General features: G+C 42.5%; 1 protein-coding gene across 4 annotated transcripts in view; it reads left to right on the top strand.

The window, feature by feature from the left end:
• Positions 1–234: 234 nt before the first annotated feature.
• Positions 235–18,135, top strand: part of pcbp4 (poly(rC) binding protein 4) — a 58,932-nt gene continuing 41,031 nt past the window's right edge. The window contains exon 1 of one of the 4 annotated variants that reach the window (XM_035389395.1): positions 235–1,228. The gene's annotated coding sequence lies outside the window, so the exon portion shown is untranslated. The remainder of the gene's footprint in view (positions 1,229–18,135) is intronic. The other 3 variants (XM_035389394.1, XM_035389396.1, XM_035389397.1) reach the window with 3 other exon arrangements.

The following is an 18,135-nucleotide window of genomic DNA, read 5'->3' as shown; positions in this document are numbered from 1 at the left end:
GCGCACGTAGTAAGCTCCTCACCCACTGGGAGAGGTTGCCGTGTCATCCTGTCCAGACTTCCACTTGCCATCTTTATTGCATCTGATAAGACAGGATCTTTCTACCTTCGGCGACAGCGAATAAAATGCGTTCTGTAATTCGACAGCGTCAGAGCCGGTGCGAGGCAAGCTCATTGTGCTACATCATGTATTAGAGTCACACACATCAGGCCATTTTCAACTTTTTGAGTACAATTTACATGTGCAAAAAATGTGCTTGTGTGGCATGCGTGTTTCCAATCTTTAACACTGAAAACTGATGAAAATGTGTCTTGTGGCGCGATGTAGCCTACCGCAACGTACGTAGACCGTCCTGTATCGTCTGTTTTGATTGCCACTGATTATCAGTTCAGTGCTGCTCTAACTCCATTTTCCTCAGATACACACGAGGCTGGAGCATATTCTGTGAGGAGTGTGTAATTTTTCTTTCCGGAGTGCGCTATATTATCAGTTTTTAAACTATTGTAAAATACAAATTATGAGTAGGCTATCTGGATTGTGTTGATTGACCATAGGTTGTATACGCCAGGCTATCTGCGTCAATTGAAAAATAGCTATGACAGCTCTTTAACCTCGGCTCAGCTCCATGCATAAACCGAAACTAAGGCTTTAATCTTGAAAAGAGAAATTTTTTTTTTTGAGTTTTCGAGTCACAGCACACAAAAAAAATAAGATGCCTTTCATTTGCGGGACGAAGTGAGCTCCTTCAAACAGCATTTGCGTTTCGAGTGCAAACATTTCTTAATCGCAGTAGTGAAGGAGGGGGGCTTCTTGGAGGTCAGATGCTTCTCCGATACTCAATCTCACATCGTTATAAGATACGGTCCCTTTTTATTTCCTTTTAGACTCGTCTTACATCCTATGGGATGATAGGGTACTGTCGGATAATGCAGGAGTGCAGTGGCTAACATGGTACTTCGGCAGATGGTCTTACCCAGAGTGCATTGTTTTCTTTTAGCTTCTCATTTGTCTGTTGTAATTGGATAGGGTAGTCCCACGGCCGCTGGCTGCATCTCTCTCTCTCTCTCTCCCCCTCTCTCTCTCTCTCCCTCTCTGGTTTATTGTTACACGGTGACATCAGGATTATTTGCTACAGTTAAAGCTTCTTACTGACAATGTGGACGTCAGCTGGGGATATATAATATATATTTTCAAGCTCTTCAACCTTTTCAACCGCATATGAAAACAGGTAAGAATCGACCATTTCTTCATTATTCTTCTTGAAAATGTTGCTGGCGTTAACGCTGGTGTTCTAATTTTGCTTTGCTTATTCTGCAACTCTTGGAAACATTATCGTGTATTCAAGAGGGTCATGGGGATTGCCGGCCACATAAAACAATGCCTTGCTGTCATCGCACTTTACGAAACACTCTCGGCTCCCCCAAATGCCATTAGCGGGTGTCCAGTAGAGGTATTACCACTGAACTTTTAAGAACTAGGCATGGTCTGGTATCTGTATGATCTGAAGTAGATAATGTATTTTAGTTTTTCTTTCGTGCAATGCTGAAATCGTCGGCCAACGGCAACTGGGATAGTTGCTTATGTGGAGTGGGCGAGATGTTATCACATGCCATTTATTATTCTGGAAGTCAGTGTGGCTGTATTTGTTTTATAACAGAATTTTACAGAGACTATGACCGCCTACTGTAGCTACGTGCATTAGCCAGGCTACTTCCGTCATAAGAATTTGTTAAGCTTATGCAAAAGTGGCCAACGTCGGAGTTAAGCCGTGCTGCGATTCACGTCCTTGGGTTTAGTTAGCATATGGCATGACCTCGACAGATGTACTTTGAGAACAAAAACAGTTTACTGGTTTTAAACATGGACATTATCTATTGTTTTGAGGTTGTTAGTGACTACAAAAGAAAAACCAGATGCGCCGACGGGTCATTGAATCGTATGCATACAAAGGAAGTTGTGTGAGCGCCCAGCGCACGACTGTGACAGACGCCTTATTCACGAACATTTAATTGCATTTCGCTGACCAAAATCCATGACAGATTATTTTGACCATTGCGTGAACTCCTGAAAGCACAAAGACAAATAATTATAGCGAATAGCTTTGCGTTATCATTGGTTTCCAACATGATTTTCATAGCCCAATAAAATGTTGGTTCTCTTACCAAATTGGACTCAAAATAATTATTTCCATGTTCTGTCGGTCTGGTAACCTAGCTGGCAGACAATTGGATGGGTGTTAGGTGGAGGACTGTGTCACAATAATGACTGGCGTATAAATTAATTGATAAGTGCGCAGTCTGCGTTCTGTTAGACTTAATAATGTGTACTACCAAACCCTGGACCAACCCTACTTTAAATTATGACGCTTCCTATTGTTCACCTGAACGTACATTGTGTGGAGGAAAGTTTTCCAATACATACTTAAACATTCGCTTTTTATGGGTCATATAGGCCTACAAGAGAATAAACTATTCAACGGTGGTGAAATGCGGAAATCTCAAAATGTGGGGAGCCACTATATGGTTTCCACTGAAGCGAAAAGGGTTTCGGTAATGCAAACGGTGTCAGAGCAGTGCTGGATGAAGGGTTACAAAGAAATGACAACAGAGGCACTCTTGGGCTCGAGTTTGTTGTTACAGAGTAGATGGCAACCTGACTGCATCTTCCATAATATCAAACAAGGAATGATTGCGTTTTTGCAATGTGAAAATGATTTCAAAATTGGTACAACAACAACTTGGAATTAACCATTACAACAGTCTCAACAATACAAATCTTTACATAATGTCTAATCATATCTAATCAGCATGTTGTCTAATGAGCTCAGGCTAAACTAAAGCAGCAAAGTGTTTCAAAGCTTCCTTTTGAATAAAGTTCTGTGAAACTTAAGTTCTTTCTAAATGCATTCAAAAAACACACAAACTAAACCTATAAATATATAACTGCGTTTGTGTGTGTGTGTATATATATATATATATATAAAAACCTACTTCACTCAATTTTTTAGTTTTGAGCTTAACTAAAATTCATTAGTTGTGTTGTTCAGAAAACTTTAGATTTAACTGTTAGAAAGACTGAGTTTAAAGTGAGTGAAATCTAAGTTCTGAACTAATGAATGTTAGTTGACATAATTTGAACTCAAAATTTTTACATCTAAGTTAAGCTGTATTAGTTCATACCTACACAGTTGATCAGTCTAATGTATTTACTGTTGGTAATTTTATATCAACGTTAACATGCATTTCTTTGTCCAGTATTGTTTTACATAAAATGATAATATTCATGCAAAGAAAAAAATATATATATATATATATTTAATTTCTTTTGTTTCATTTTGCTTGTATACTTTCTTTCAAATTACAGATGGTCACAATGTCAATACCACTCATGGTCAAGAAGATAATTGTTTTGAATACATTTTTACTGATGAAAATATCTCCAAGAAACAACAGAAGAACGGGCACAGAAAAATGTTCTAAGAGTACTAGACTTCTTCTTGAGCGCAGCATTTCCACAAGTTCTGCCAGTACTATATATATATATATATATAGATATATACACACACACACACATATATATATATGTATATGTGCACACACGCGTGCATGTTTGTGTTCATGCTTGTGTCGGTGTGTTTGAGATAAACAGAAAAAAGCATATAGGTTAACACTATAAAGAATTGCAATGTGCCAGTACTAAAAAAAAACACAGCGGAGCAAAATGTTTACCTAAGAGTATTCAATTGTTCCAATTATTATTTTTTATTTTTTGTAGAAATGCATGTCCCACCTACCCGACAAAAGCATCAAACAGACAGCCTACACTCACAATGTCAGAGCAGGGATTAAGATGAAAGTTTAATTTGTTTTTGTTTGTTTGTTTGTTTTGAACATACTTACATTTCAAAGTAGTGCCATCTATTTTTAGCTGAACAGAACAACACACAGCGAATGCTGCTGGGTGGCAGTCAGCTCTGAGGAATGCTAGACTCGCTCTGATAAGGATGCAGCTTCTGCTTGCCAGAGAGTGAGGCTGTGTTTTAAGTTTATGTGCATGACATAAATGCATGTGATTAATGCAAATTTTTGTTGGTTCTGTTTTTTTTATTTTAAAATACCATTTTGTAGTTCAAAGGCAATACAGCAGTGCCCCACCACCCCTCCGGCAATTGACTGTAGCAGCGAAACTGATCATCAGAAGGCTGTGTGCAATAAAAGGTTTCGAAAGAGATATTTATCATTTTCTTCTACTGTGGTACCAGAAAACATGGCCTCGGGCCTTAAGTGTATCTTCTAGTTGAGAGCCATTTGGTGTTTATGTGATGATATCTAATAATAATTTAGCTACCATCAATTATTAAGGAGTATTTTGCTGTTGAATTATGATTTTGGTCTGCAATTGCGTGATGATGCTCTTAGCACAGAATTCTGTAGACCTACAATTTGTTAGCTACTTCGAAAATAAATCCCCCCTTAAGTCCCCCTTTTGATAAAAGTCTCTTGTTCATACACAGAGGTTGGTAAACACAAACAGATTCCTTCCACACCCAGAAATAGAAATACTTTTTAAATGGATTTGCTTGATGGGACTTCTAAATGTTTTTGTTTATCATTTCATAAGTTACGGAAAAAGTCAGAAGTATTTGAAATGAGTACTAGGAAAATATACAGTTTACTGTATGCACAACTAATAAACAGCCATTACAAGGCAAGATTTATAACAGCTTGGTATGCTGGATTAAACATGTTCCCAGGGTTTAACTTTCCCATTGAACAACCCCCTTTATTACAGGCAGTTTTCTCCTCAATTCCACAGAAGATTCTATTTGTTTATGTATCAGTCAAGGTAGACTGCGTGCGAAAAACTGCTGTAACCCAACACAATGGGGAATCCAGCTGGTTGCCTATTGTGGCCTACTCTAAACAAAGTTTATTTTCATGAATTTAAATGCTAAAAAATCACCCTTGAACAAAAACTGGCCTGCCCATAGCTGCATGGCTAACTGTTCCCCAGAATGGGAGCTATTACACGTTACGTCAACAGCAAACAAGCAGGAGCAGAGATAGCAGCAGTTGTGCTCTGATCATCCCATTGGCGCGCGCATACAGTTAAAGGTCCACTCTTACAGCTGTTACACTTGTTTTGATCACACTATCCAAAATGAATTTCTGCACATTTTTTATTATCCAAATGTGAGCAGCAGTGAGGTGCTCATCTTGAACATTTTGTTGATTTCGGAGGGATTTTATTCATAGCACCGTGAAAAAAGAAGACTAAAGCAGAGTGCACGCGGGCTTCTTTCTAAAACGCTTGATCATGGTCTAAACATAGAGCTGATATCCGTTTGCTTGGCCATTTTTACTTCAGTAGGAATTCTTTACCCGTCATTGTCACACTCCGCCCTCCCGCTTTGCTCCTGCCTGCTGTCAGCCATGTCACCATTACTTCTGATGCGTCTGAAGTTCTGTGAAATGTTCTGGAAGCTGTTTTCGCTGTTGTTTTCCAGGTTCGGATTTTTATCTCTGCACATAAAAACCTTTGTTTTCCAGCGTGGTTCTGCGTCGCACCCTCATAACTTCCCCCCTCTCTGTTTTACCTCGTCTTCTCTTATGTCAGTCACCAAGGGAGGTCGCTTTGAAAGACTGCTTTTCAGTCGGAAGTGTGAACTGTACCCTATGTGTATGAAGTGCCTTAATTGTGAGGCATGAAAACATGGAACTTACTTGTGAGATGCAGAAATAACTTTACTCTTATTTTTAATGCATTATCTTTTCACTATATTGTGAAGCACTTATTTCCTCGTATGAAAGGTGTCCTGTAAGTGAAGAGTGCGCAGCATTATAAACGGCATTGTTGTTCGTTTAAAAGGGATTGTGGAATGCTGTTACGACATAAAGGAAAATAAGATATGTATCTGGGTTTTGGTTTCAAAGCTGTAGCAGTGAGCATAAGTCGTGTGCATTAACTGCAGCTCAGTTTTGTTGGAAGAGGAGAAACCAGGAAAGGAAAATGGCAGCTAGACACATCACATTGCCATGCTGCATGAGAGATGTAGGCCATGCTTAATTGAAATGCAGACACCTGTTAATTAGAGAAAGAGATTTTTTTTTTCTTCTTGCAAGTCGCTAAATTAATAGCAGCCGCCATTTTTTATTAACCGTGCCGCGGCTCCGCGGAAATCCAGGCCCGACTGCAAATATGATCATTAGGCAACTCGCAGCGTTAATGCGCCATAGATTCACCTCTGATGTCACAGTTTTACTCAAGAGACTGTCTAGCTCTCCATCGGAGAAAATAAGCAGCCTGTAGCACACCCCGAAGATGCTCTTCACAGTTAGCTTTCCTCAAATTTCACGTGAAAACACTCAAAGTGCTACTGTGACCATGGGATGTTCCCCCCCCCCCCCGTTCCCAGAAGTAAGTTATTAACCTGTAACCTTCCAATCCAGCAAGTGGATTTCCAGCCCTCTCTCACAGCGGCACGTTATTCCTCAGGGCGTTCTGAGCACTCTGAAATGAGTGTACTCCTTTCCTTTTTAAAACTACCAACACTCGTCCAATTCAGCAGTGCCCAAGGGTCTCCCCTCACTTACTCTGTCCCACTAATATGGACGCCAATACCGAAGGAGCTCATTCTCAAACTGTACGTCACCCTACGTGTCCCAGAGCGTGCTGGAGAAATGACAGCAGAAGCGATCGTTCCTTCTCTATCTTTTTACAGGCCCGCGTAAATACAACCCGTAAAATAAAGATTAAAAATAGTGTGGGTGGAGGACAGTTTTTCTCAATTCATCCCAAGGCCGCACCACACTGTCCTGGTAGCCCACTATTCATATGGGAGGAATGATGTCACTCAGTGCTGACATTTTGAAGACAGCTTGTCTTTGAAGACTGACACAGCATGTGAGATATTTCAGTTATATAAATAATCCAAGGTAAAAGTAATATTTCCACATTCAGAATAACCACATACAACTGGAAATGTCAAGAAATCCGTCCCTGAAACAGGTGCCTGTACATGTCATGGCACTACAATTAAATCTATATTTCGAGCTTTGTTAAGTAGGCCCTTCTTGAAGGTTGAAAACTGTATGTAATCGTTTTTTTAATCCGTCATTTTGAATTAGTCATTTTTCCAAAGATTTGATTTTATTTGCACTCAAAGAAAATATTATCATTCAGAATTTCAATTGAAAACAATTCTCATCCTATTTTTTAACGCCTCAGTGAACTTCAGTAGTTATCAAATGCAACAAAGTTCAATGGCTCGTAGTAATGAAAATGTCAGAATGCAAAATGTATTCTTGAAAACACATATGACAAATGCTGTTTATAAACAGTGATGAAGAATCTAATGCAAATTCACGCATTTAATATAGAATAGTAGTTTTCAATTCAGCTTCTACATCAATAGAAATTGACATCAATAATTAACTCACAATGCAGCGAGTTAAATAACCAACCGGCGATAGCCTAAATAAACACCGTGTTCGGCGTAAGAAGGTATTTGTTTTTGCTGATGGGAGGGCTCTGAAAGATGCATCGTGCCACTCATTTTATGGAGGGAAAGAGCAAATGAAGAAACAAAACATGAAAAAATAAAATATGGCCGCCCCTAAGTGCTGTGTTTCAGCCCCCAAAGCCGTAGGCCTCCGCTCAAGCGCGTAATCAGGTTTAACGCGAGCAGGGTTCTCTCGTCTCCAGCACGCCACTTCACGGGAGGATCTGGGTCAAATGGCTTGTCTCATTAAGTGGGAAAAAGGCGTCATCGTTGGGCCCACACAAAAAAAAAAAGTGGGTTAGTGGCTGACTAAGAACAAAGGCGAGTTTGTCCCAGGGTCCGGTTTGCCCCATTCAGGCACGGCTGCACAATTACCTCAAGTGCGGCCATGACGGATCGGGGGAAGTGCTGCTGTCCGCCCTCCCCAGTTCCCCTCCCCACCCCCCAACAAACAGCAGTATGGGTCATGAGCACGGGTACAATGTGACAGGTCTCATGAAATTTGGTTTCGCCAGATCCGCCACACCCCCCCAGTGTTTAGCTTTGTGTTTCTGGGAAGGGCGGCGTGTGTACGTGTGTGGGGTGGCGAGGCCCGGCAAGACAGGCCTGAGCTCTTGACATGGAGGAGCCAGATTGGGGGTCAGACCAATGAAGTAGGTTTTTTTTTTTTGGTTTAAAGAGCACACTGGGGAACGTACAGGTGATACATGGCTGCAGAATCACCAGTTCATCTCCCCCCTCCCTCACTGGTCTCAGGAGTGGAGGTGAGGCAGATTTATGTCCGGTGTCAAGGAGGGTGACACCACTGCAAATGAGGTGCCCCCACCTTGTCCACAACCCCAGTTACGGTGTCTGTGGGGGGAAGGGGGGGTATACATATACATTGAGTCCCTCTATTAATTAAAGGCCCGGCTGATACACTGGTAGGAGAACCACAACACCACCGGGGTATGAGGCAAGGGGTCATAAAAGCATACAGATTGTCAACAATTGTCCTGGATTTTTCACAAATCTTGAATTCTACAAATGTTTCAAGCTGAATTCAATTCAAAACTCTTGCCCTTATGCTCCTCTACAGTCTATACAGCCAGAGACTTCGCATGCATACATTTCCTACTGTTTGCATTCTCCATTTTTAAATCCCTGCGATTCTCTTTCCTTGTATACCATTTGTTCTTTCCCGTGGTGGGAAGGAACGAGAGTCATACTTTGCGTTGTCTCCTAAGACATTGTTTCATTATCACTATGATTATTATGATGTAATTACTCAGGGTGGCTGTCAGCGCTCGCATGTTAGATATACACCATTTACACAGCTGGAGCTTTAATGAAGGCGTTCATTACAAACGCCTTACTCAAGGGTACAGCAGCGGCGCCCTCGCTGTCAGAAGCACTGCTCTAATAACTCTGTATTTACACGGCATCCCTGCTCTCCCGCCTCACAGCTTCTCTGCAGCTCACGCCTTCAGTGCCTTCAGCTCACATCCTCATGCGGCGTTTCTTACTCAAGGTTTTCCCAACTTTCTCCTAATTGCAGTAGATCCATTTCCCTGTAAATGAGCCTTCCCAAGGTTAACTGCTGGCATATTAATTGTGAGTCTTCAATTAATTTAATACAAGGTAATTTTAATGTAAGTTTAGGTAATTTATGGGTTATGTGTGTCATGTTTTGAGGAATATCTTCTAATATGATCACATGACAGGAAAAGAAATTACTTTGTGTCTTTCATCTTGTTTTCGAAATATTCCACGGCCTACCAAAGGCTGGGAGGGAGTGCCAATAAGTACAAAGACCCTGCAAACAGCAGCTACATGTAAAATAACAAACAAAAGTTCCTTATGTGCCTCGAAAATGAAGAATGTTCCCAGGGCCGGGCAGCGATCATACGAGGGGTTATTCGTGGGCGCCTTCGCGCATGTTTATTCATTAGCGCGTTTGCGGAATGCTGGCGCGTACAAGAGCGTTACTGTTGCCGGCCTTAACGGTCCCCTCCCCGGATCACAAGGGCCAGCTTTGTGCCTCTGCTCAGGCCAGGGGCACGGCGGACAAAAGCAAGTGACACGCAGTGTGGGCTGGGCCGGGGGGGGGGGGGGGGGGGAGGGAGGTAGGGAGAGAGTGGGGATGGGGGGGGGGGGTTTAGGGGAAATGTCAGCTCTTCAGTGCCTTTGCCCTCCAGAGGATCGGAAGAGTCTGAGAAGGGAGTGAGAGAGACCTTTGATGCATTATGAGATACAATAAAACCAGTTCCACACAATGCACCACAATTCCCGTATTTACACTCAAGAGAAAGAAAGGGGGAGGGGGACAGTGAGAAAAGAGGGGGGAAGAAAGGGGAAAGACAGAGCAAGTGAGAAAAGAGAGGAGAAGAGAAACAGGGGAGAAAGGGGGAGGCAGAGAGGAAGAGAGTGGTGGGGGGGGGGGGGGGCATGCAGTGCAGCGACTGCTGAGACAGGGCCACAGTGACTCAACGTGCCCGTATTTAATTTCCTAATGCACTCCTGGAATCACAGATCTAATAAGAGCGGAGGGAGAAGAGGCCCTTCCATAATGAAAACTAGCCTGCATCTCCGCCAGCTGGAGACAGGGCGGGGGGATGGGAGGGGAGAGAGAAGATGAAGTTTCTCATAAATTACTGAAAGACTGACACTCACATCACCATAGCCAGCAAGAGATGCCAGTAACCACCACTCCCCCCCCCCCCCCCCTTATGCATTGTGCATAGATGCCTGGTGTGGCAGCCAAGGCAAAAGGCTTTAGTCAAAAGAAAATCTCTGTGCCGACAGACCGCTGAGCCACTTGGCTTGTGCTGCACAGGAAGAGCATCGTGGGTTTTTTTTTTTTTTTTTTTTGTACAGTCGCTGGCACGTCCATAACACGATCGCAGGCGTTTGATCTCTTTGTTACCGAGCGATGAGGACATTGCGTCAGTGTTAATCAGGGAAAAGCCGGAGACTTCCACCTGACATCTTCCATGTGAAGATATGATCATGTTTCCCTCTCAGTGCTTCCGTCTTGCCTTTTTCCCTTTCTTTTTTCTATCCTTCCTTTTTTAATCAAAATGAGTCTATTAACAGATCATAGGGTCTCTGAAAATAATTAAACTGACCTAGTTTTGATCACACACATACTGTACACACACCACCCGCACACACAATGTCATCCTGTACCCGCACATACGTGCACAACAAGCTGTCAGTGGACAGATGTTGCTGGACCTCCCACAGATCCACTAGTTATGCCGCTCTTCAGCTGCACAGACTCGCCTGGTCTTCCCATCCACAGCTTAGCGAAATAAATCTCACTGAACGACAGAAGCCCATGGGGCCTGGGTCTCGCATGCTGCTGGATCTCTTTTTACAAATGCATGAGACGGTGTGGGAGGTGTGCTGGTCAGAGCATTCCTCCTCCGGGTTTATCTGGAGTCACCCAATAGGCAGCTCTGTATCCCTTTACCAATAGAACAAAATCCCCTCCCTGTCTGTCCTCATCACAGACAAATCTGGAAAACAGGCCAAATCAAACAAACAAATAAATAAACGGATCGTGTGTGAATACTAATATAAATTTGTGTATGTCACTGCGTGTGTTTACATGTGCCCGTGCGAGTGTATGCATCTGGGTGTGCATGCAGGAGTGTGTGCTTATGTCTGACTGTGTGCATCCGTATGTGCGTATATGCACGATTGAGTGTTAATGCCTGAGAGCACATGAGGGTAAGTGTGTGTGTGTGTGTGTGTGTGTGTGTGTATGTGTGCGTACACTTGTGCCCATGAGTTTGTCTGAGCGTGTGTGTGCCTACGTGTGTGCATGTGTCTGTTTATTCATTTGTCTGGGTTATAACAAAAGGGTGTGGGCTGAAAAGCTGAATTTGAACAGAAGGAGAAATATATGCTGGCAGACACCAAAGCAGCAGGACAAATAAAGGCTTATAGAGTTCTCAAGTTTTCCTTTCACAATGTGTTACACAAGAAAGCTGACATGGTAGCCACCTTTTTCTTTTTGCTTTAATGCTTATGATAGCAATGCAGTTTATGAATATACTGCTATCATGCACTTTGTTACAAAGGTTAATTTACCAAGTCCTCATACCTATATTACCTATAGAATTTTAAGGTTTGGGTGTGCAAAGCTGAAAGCTCTACCTCATGTAATATTTACTGCACCTAAAACTGGGCCAATCAAAACAATAATAATAATAAAAAACACTGAAACTGATTTTTTTTAAATAAACAAAAAGCTCAGAAAGTGAACCATCACATTAAATCAACAGTAGCATTGTAATATTTCCAAAAGCATTGACTGGCGTCAATTCCCCAAATGGTCCGCCACACCTGGCCGTAATCTATTTGTGACCAGCATGGTAGGTACAGTAGGTTATGAGAAACAGGCATAGTAGGGTTGAGGCAATAACAGGCATAGTAACTGTGCTATTTAAGCAGATAAATACTGTGTCCGTTTCATAGCGTGCTCAATCAGGTCTGAGCGATTGTTACCGTGTATGATACGACACAAAGCTAAACTTTTCGGACAAGGGCCAGCTAGCGAACTAAAGAGAGCTTACAAACTGTGAACAGTGCAACCTCGCACACCCTGGTGAGTTGCATGTTATGGATTAAACTTGATGTAAAAGCTTACCTCCTTAATGAGTAGAAACATGGTTCTGTGGAAGCAGGCTTGCACACGACGCCGCTGCCTCCACAGCTGATTTGTTGATTGTGAAGTTCGATCGAAAAGTTGTCATTTTTGATTGACGTGGGGTGCAGGCAATTTATAAAAAGTGGGCGGGAAAATGAAAGGAGACAAAGTTTCAAGTTAAACCAAGATGTTTCGACAATCATAACAAATATGGTTTGCCACAGCCTATCTCTTATTAGGCTACTTGTTTTATGTTCACACAATCGTGCCGGAACACCGTTAAAACTTTTAGGGGCATTGTTCTTTTACTGGCTCGTAACAGTAACTAATTATTTTTGAGACTATTGTTTTGACTCAGACCGTGCAATGCTAACAGCATTTCGCAGCCATAATCCGACGCTGTTGAAGGAAGACTATCCAGGCGTAATTTAACCCGTTTGTCCTGGTGTAGGCTACATGCATATTTTAGCATAGGCTTCATAGTGCAGAAGAGGTTTGGTGCCCTCTTGTTCCAGACCAGTACCACACCCGTAGCCTAGCCCACTTATGACGAAACACTTCTGGCAGGACACGGGACAGTTTCACCGTTCTAAAACCAGACCGCTTTCCTCGCATTTTATCCCTGAATTTAGCTCCAACGAAGCCAGCGCCTAAATAAATCTTTGCTTGATCCGTTACGGCATGGCTTGACCACAAGCTTAGGAAGCGAGTGCGGGCAGGGCTGTTTGTCACAGGGTCGAAAAGCCGAGCCCTTCTCAGGAGGCGTCAACAAGGACAGTAAATGTAGCCTATTTCTGCACTAAATGCAGGTTGGCTGGAAGCGTTCTGCATCAGTCTGTTTTTGTTTGTGGTTAGGGAAGTCTCTCTCTCCCTTCTGCTGCCGAGTGCCTAAAATATTTAACAAGGCTTGCGCTATTTTTGGATCTGTGCGCTGTTTCTTTTTTTTTCTCTCCCCATCTTATGATGCAATAGTTCTTGGTATCACAGCCATGCACAATGAAGGTATTCATCATAGTTCAACTGATTGTATTTTTTATCACAGGCCAGGGGATTCGAAGATGTATGCAAATAGTCTACTCCGGCTCTTCGCACGTTCTGTCCACAGACAGGCACCCAGCCCCACTGGCGTGCATGTTAATCAGTTTCGTTGCATCGCAGATCTCTCTCTCTCTCGTCCTGCTGTCCACCTGTCCGTCAGAATGACAGACAGCTGAGTCCTGGAACAGGAAAGCCTAGACTGATATTCAATGTTTTCCCAGATACATCCCTGTTTAAACAAGCCGAAGCAGAAGAGGCGTGCGCACATGCCTGCCCTCCGAAACACCTTTCCCGGAAATAACACAAATGGAAATCGCCAAAAACATCGGCTTGCCCGCAAATGTGCATATGGGGCTTTAGTTTGATCGATATCAATCACTTTTTTTGTTTGATCCGCGCATGTACAAGCCTCGCCGGTTGCTAAATATACGCTGGTCCCTGAATTTCCTAGACGTTCTTGCCTTGACACTGCGACATATACAAAATATAGCTCAGTATTTGTGAATTTCTGCGCAGCCAGTCCCCCATAAGAGGCTCTAGAGACCCTTTGTTATTGATCGGCATCTTCCACCACTGGCTTATTTATTTTGTGTGGTGGCAGGCCTGTCTGAGCTGTTTTGTGGGCAGTTGGAGTCACATGCACACACTGTCAGGACTAACAGCCGTATATGTTCTTCATATATGTGGTCTAGACGTGATCTGGATTACACATCGCTTTAATGTCCCAGATTATTACAGAAAAATTCGGGTGAAAAATAAAACCGAGGCCAACCTGCATTGTTTCTGTGCACCGGGAATTGATTGCTGTTTTGTTTACGCCAAGAAAACTTGGTGTAAGTGGCCGAATATGCGTGCATGTGAGCTGCTGTTTGGAGTTGTAATCATGCTGTTTCTAAGTGCATGGATCTATCCTGGGCACATAGACCTCCATAGTAGGATATTTCTTGGTCACCCTCTGTTTGCTTTGAATTAATAAGTTTAATAAATTGCTGTTTTTTTTCCAAAGGAAAGCATTAGGCCTATTGACAGTAGATGCAGAACAGAATAGATTTTTACCACACATGGGACAGTTGTGAAGGTCACACACACACACTTACACTGACATGATTGAAAGACTTACTTAAATTATTTTTTCTACTTACTTGGTGGACCCCCCCCCCCCCCACACACACACACACACACACCCAATACAAAGTGACTTACAAATCATCGGGCCCGTTTTTAGAGCCGCTTAGTAAGTGAAGCATTCCAGGCTAGGTACCTCTTGTGCTAAGCAGTGTTGTGCACTTCTAATTCCAGCATTAGCCAGCATGCTGTGTATTCACATTAGAGGCACCAGATTGCCCTTGTTGATTTATCAGAGATACTGTCCTTACTCACCCATAAATACTGCATTATGCAAAAGAAAAAAAGAAGGACCTAGTCAATAAGTTTTCAGCCAAATTAAAATTGGAAAGATGATAATTTTTCTGAAGAAATGTGGGATTATGTGGTCATTGCCTATAGTGAGTTCACCAAGATGTGTCAATCTTATGATGAATCGGGTTCCTACCCACCTTTCTCTTGCTTCCATAATGACAGGTCTGGAGGCTGTGCTACATGGTTTTTGCATCTCCTCTGAATTTTTAATCTGCACTCTGGTGCCAGAAGTGGGTCTGCTTCCTTCATGTGAGATCAATCAACCTGCTGGAGGTCTTCTGTTAGTCAGACATTAAATTATAAATCCCCACACATTCACATTGGCATTGTGAGTAAAACGGATATGCCAAAAAGGCCCCTCTCTGCTGTTGTAAAGTTGCTTGCACACCAGACAGATTAGAACATTTCAGCAGAAACCTGTGGTCTGCTTATCATAAATATAATGCATGTAAAGTAACTTTCTGTCCACCCCCTCAAATACTACACTCAAATCCCAATGAGGTTGTCCATTTTCAAAAGTACACTTTTCATCGGACAAAATGCAATGCAAACCCAACCCAAACCCCAATGGTTTGTACTGGGAAGCTTTTTTTAAGAACAGGAAGCTACTTGTTCCATTTCATGTATTATAAAGTATTATAATGCATGCAATGGAACACTGCTGGAAATACAGATATACCACCACATCAAAAAAACAAAAATATGTTTGTATGTTTTTTGGAAGATATTTAGTGCTTTTTGTGGATTTTTTTTTTTTAATTTTATTAAATCGTAAAATGGCATCTTTGTCCACACCTCTTAAAATCACCTCTGCTGTACGGAGCCACAAATAAAAAAATGGAGAAAAGTTGGATTAGGTGTGCCCTGTTTGGTCGACGGTTTGAAGAACAGGGCAGAAATTTTGCTACCAACACAGATAATGCATATACTGTGTGTGTGTATATATATAGTACCTTTTGTACAACATTGTTCTGTTCATGAAAATAAAATGTTTTATCAAATGCTGCTTGAGACATTTTTGTGCTAACGGCACTGTTACACCTAGAATTAGAATAGTGTAGCAACCAGTTTGTAGGACCAGAAACATTTTTAAAGATTTGATGTATTGTTCCCTGCCGTAGAGTATCCAAATGTGTTTTGCGATGACGCTAATAAGCCTGTACATGTGCGAGTACGGCGTGAGCAGTGTTGAAATGTGCTTGCCTGTTTATGCTTGAGGAACGGTTCCTGTAAGTGGAGTCAGAGCACAGCACATCCTATCCCAGGTTTCTTTGCAGTTAAGAGCTATCGATCACCCTCCCCTCTTGGGTCTCTCTGGTGGGATCTCAGGTTCTCTGACTGATTGTTCAGTGGAAAAAAGGGAGGGGGGGAGCTGAACGGGCTATGGGGTGATGGAGGGATAATAGAGCAGACAGAGAGGAGTGACCTTCACCCAGAGGTCAGAGGTACATAACAGCCTGTTCAGAAAGCCGTAAACACACACACACACACATGCACACACACACATGCATACAAGCACGCATGCAGACAAGCACTCATGCAGACACCTACATGTGCACATCTCCAGGTTGTTGTCATTAAAAAGAGCTGTGCCACCAGGAGTGTGAGCATCTGTTGAAAAGGTTGTTGGCTTCCCTATTACAAAGTGGGAGTGGCATTTCTAAGTTGGGGGTTGTATGGGTTTAGACTAAGTGCCATTGTTGGTCCAACTACAGCAGAGCACCAGACTCTCAAGGGTACAAGCTTTTATCGCTTAATCGCTTAATCCCAGAGAAGGGGTGGAGCCCCTTCTTACTGCGCTTGGAGCAATCCTGTGAGGGTGGTTTGTGTTGCCTCCTACCCCATTGCCCAGCCGGGACAGGTCAGGTGGGTAGGGTGTGGCTTTAAAGCTTCTTAATCCTGTTGCTGAATGCGCATTTCTCCCCAGCACGTCTCTGAGAACTTCTTAGCAAAGTGTAAACGGGTGCCAAGTCACTGCAAACCCCCTCGCCTTCTCTGCTTGGTTTTTTTGTTGTCGTTTTTTTGCCGAACCATATGGATGCCAAGTCCCCACTTTCATCCATTTCTGGCTGGGAAATGGCTCCTATGTAAAATGCTTTTGATGAAAGCACAATCAATATTTCATGGTTTTTCATGTTTAAAAAAAATACTTTGTCTACAATTTAGTATATTACACAGCCAATTGAAGGTTACTTCCAGGCTATGTATGGGTGGGTCTAAAGCCAGTCTGTCTACTTTTATATTAAAAACGCGTAAAAAAATTGAAAATAATTAAAATAGTTGTCGACCCTGTGAGATGTCAGCTCTCCATTTGTGTCAGACTAACAGAAAAAGAAGCATTGTAGACAGTAATCACTGAAACAGCCCACACCTGCCTTTTAGAATGTGCTTAATTGACCTCGGAGCACACCACTAGTGCAGCAGAATCCATTTATGGCCCACAGGGTTTTCAAATAAAGGGGGGGAAAGATTAGAACTGAACGTCAGGCAGATGTCCCTCTCCTTAATTGTGAGTGCGGACAGCAGACGTTCTGAGCATCCTGCTGGTGGGGGGGGGGGGGGGGTGGAGAGGAGATGGCCAAGTGTTTAGGGACAAGGAGCAGAGACAAGGGAGAATTATCCTTGGGAGTTCTTATCGCAGTCTTACCTGTGTGTGTTAGTGCGGTGTCTCCCTCCATCCGATCGGTGCTTTCATCTGCCTGAGAGAATCCCTGCTTTTCTCCCACAATTTGTGCTCAGAATTAGGTTCAAAATTCATATGAAGAAATTATGTTGCAGCTAAGCCAGAAGACAGGACTGGTTCCCCTTGTATGGGCCCAGTGGAAGGGCACTCCTTTCTGGAAAACTGGTCCAGGATAGGTTTCTTTTTAAAATAGTGGTTATACTTCTTAAAGTGCAGCTCTTACTTATTATTCCATTGTGAATGGAACATATGCAGACACTGAGCACGTACAGAACTGAACACAGTTGTAATTTCACAATGCATTCATGTAATATTCAGTATTGTTTATATTATTTAATAAATCTCCAAAAAGATCAACATGCCATGAGTGCATCAATAGAGGGCCATCAGGTGAATAGCCCTGGCTGCACGGTCTCACGGTAAGCACAGTTTTTAACATTCTGTAACTCCGGTCTGTCTTTACAGAGGAACCACTGTTGTTCAGCATGCTTGCACACTTCTCAGACGAGTGGCTCTGAAATCCGCCCAGTCTAATTTTAATAGCTCCCTCAGTTGCATATTTCAGTATCTTTATCAGTTCATTGTAAACCATGGTGGTATCCTCTGAATGACTCCTCTCATGTTTCTTTCATATTATTTTTATTGCTCCACTTGAATCACTGTTTTCCGCCAGTTTTTCTGATAAATTGCTGTTGTTACATGGGGAGTTTAGTTTGATGTGATTATAATTGGGAAATGAAATGAAAATATGTATGGTGAGCCTTAAGTCTCTGCTGTAGTTTGAATATTACCATATCAGAGTATTGTTAAAGATAACTCCGGGCATTTTTTTGTGTCTGGAATAGTGTTTCATCCCAG

The sequence above is a fragment of the Anguilla anguilla genome, chromosome 13, assembly GCF_013347855.1.
Source record: "Anguilla anguilla isolate fAngAng1 chromosome 13, fAngAng1.pri, whole genome shotgun sequence".
NCBI classification, from domain to species: domain Eukaryota; kingdom Metazoa; phylum Chordata; class Actinopteri; order Anguilliformes; family Anguillidae; genus Anguilla; species Anguilla anguilla.
The sequence above is the reverse complement of the archived record's forward strand: the minus strand, read 5'-3'. Positions and strand labels throughout refer to the sequence as shown.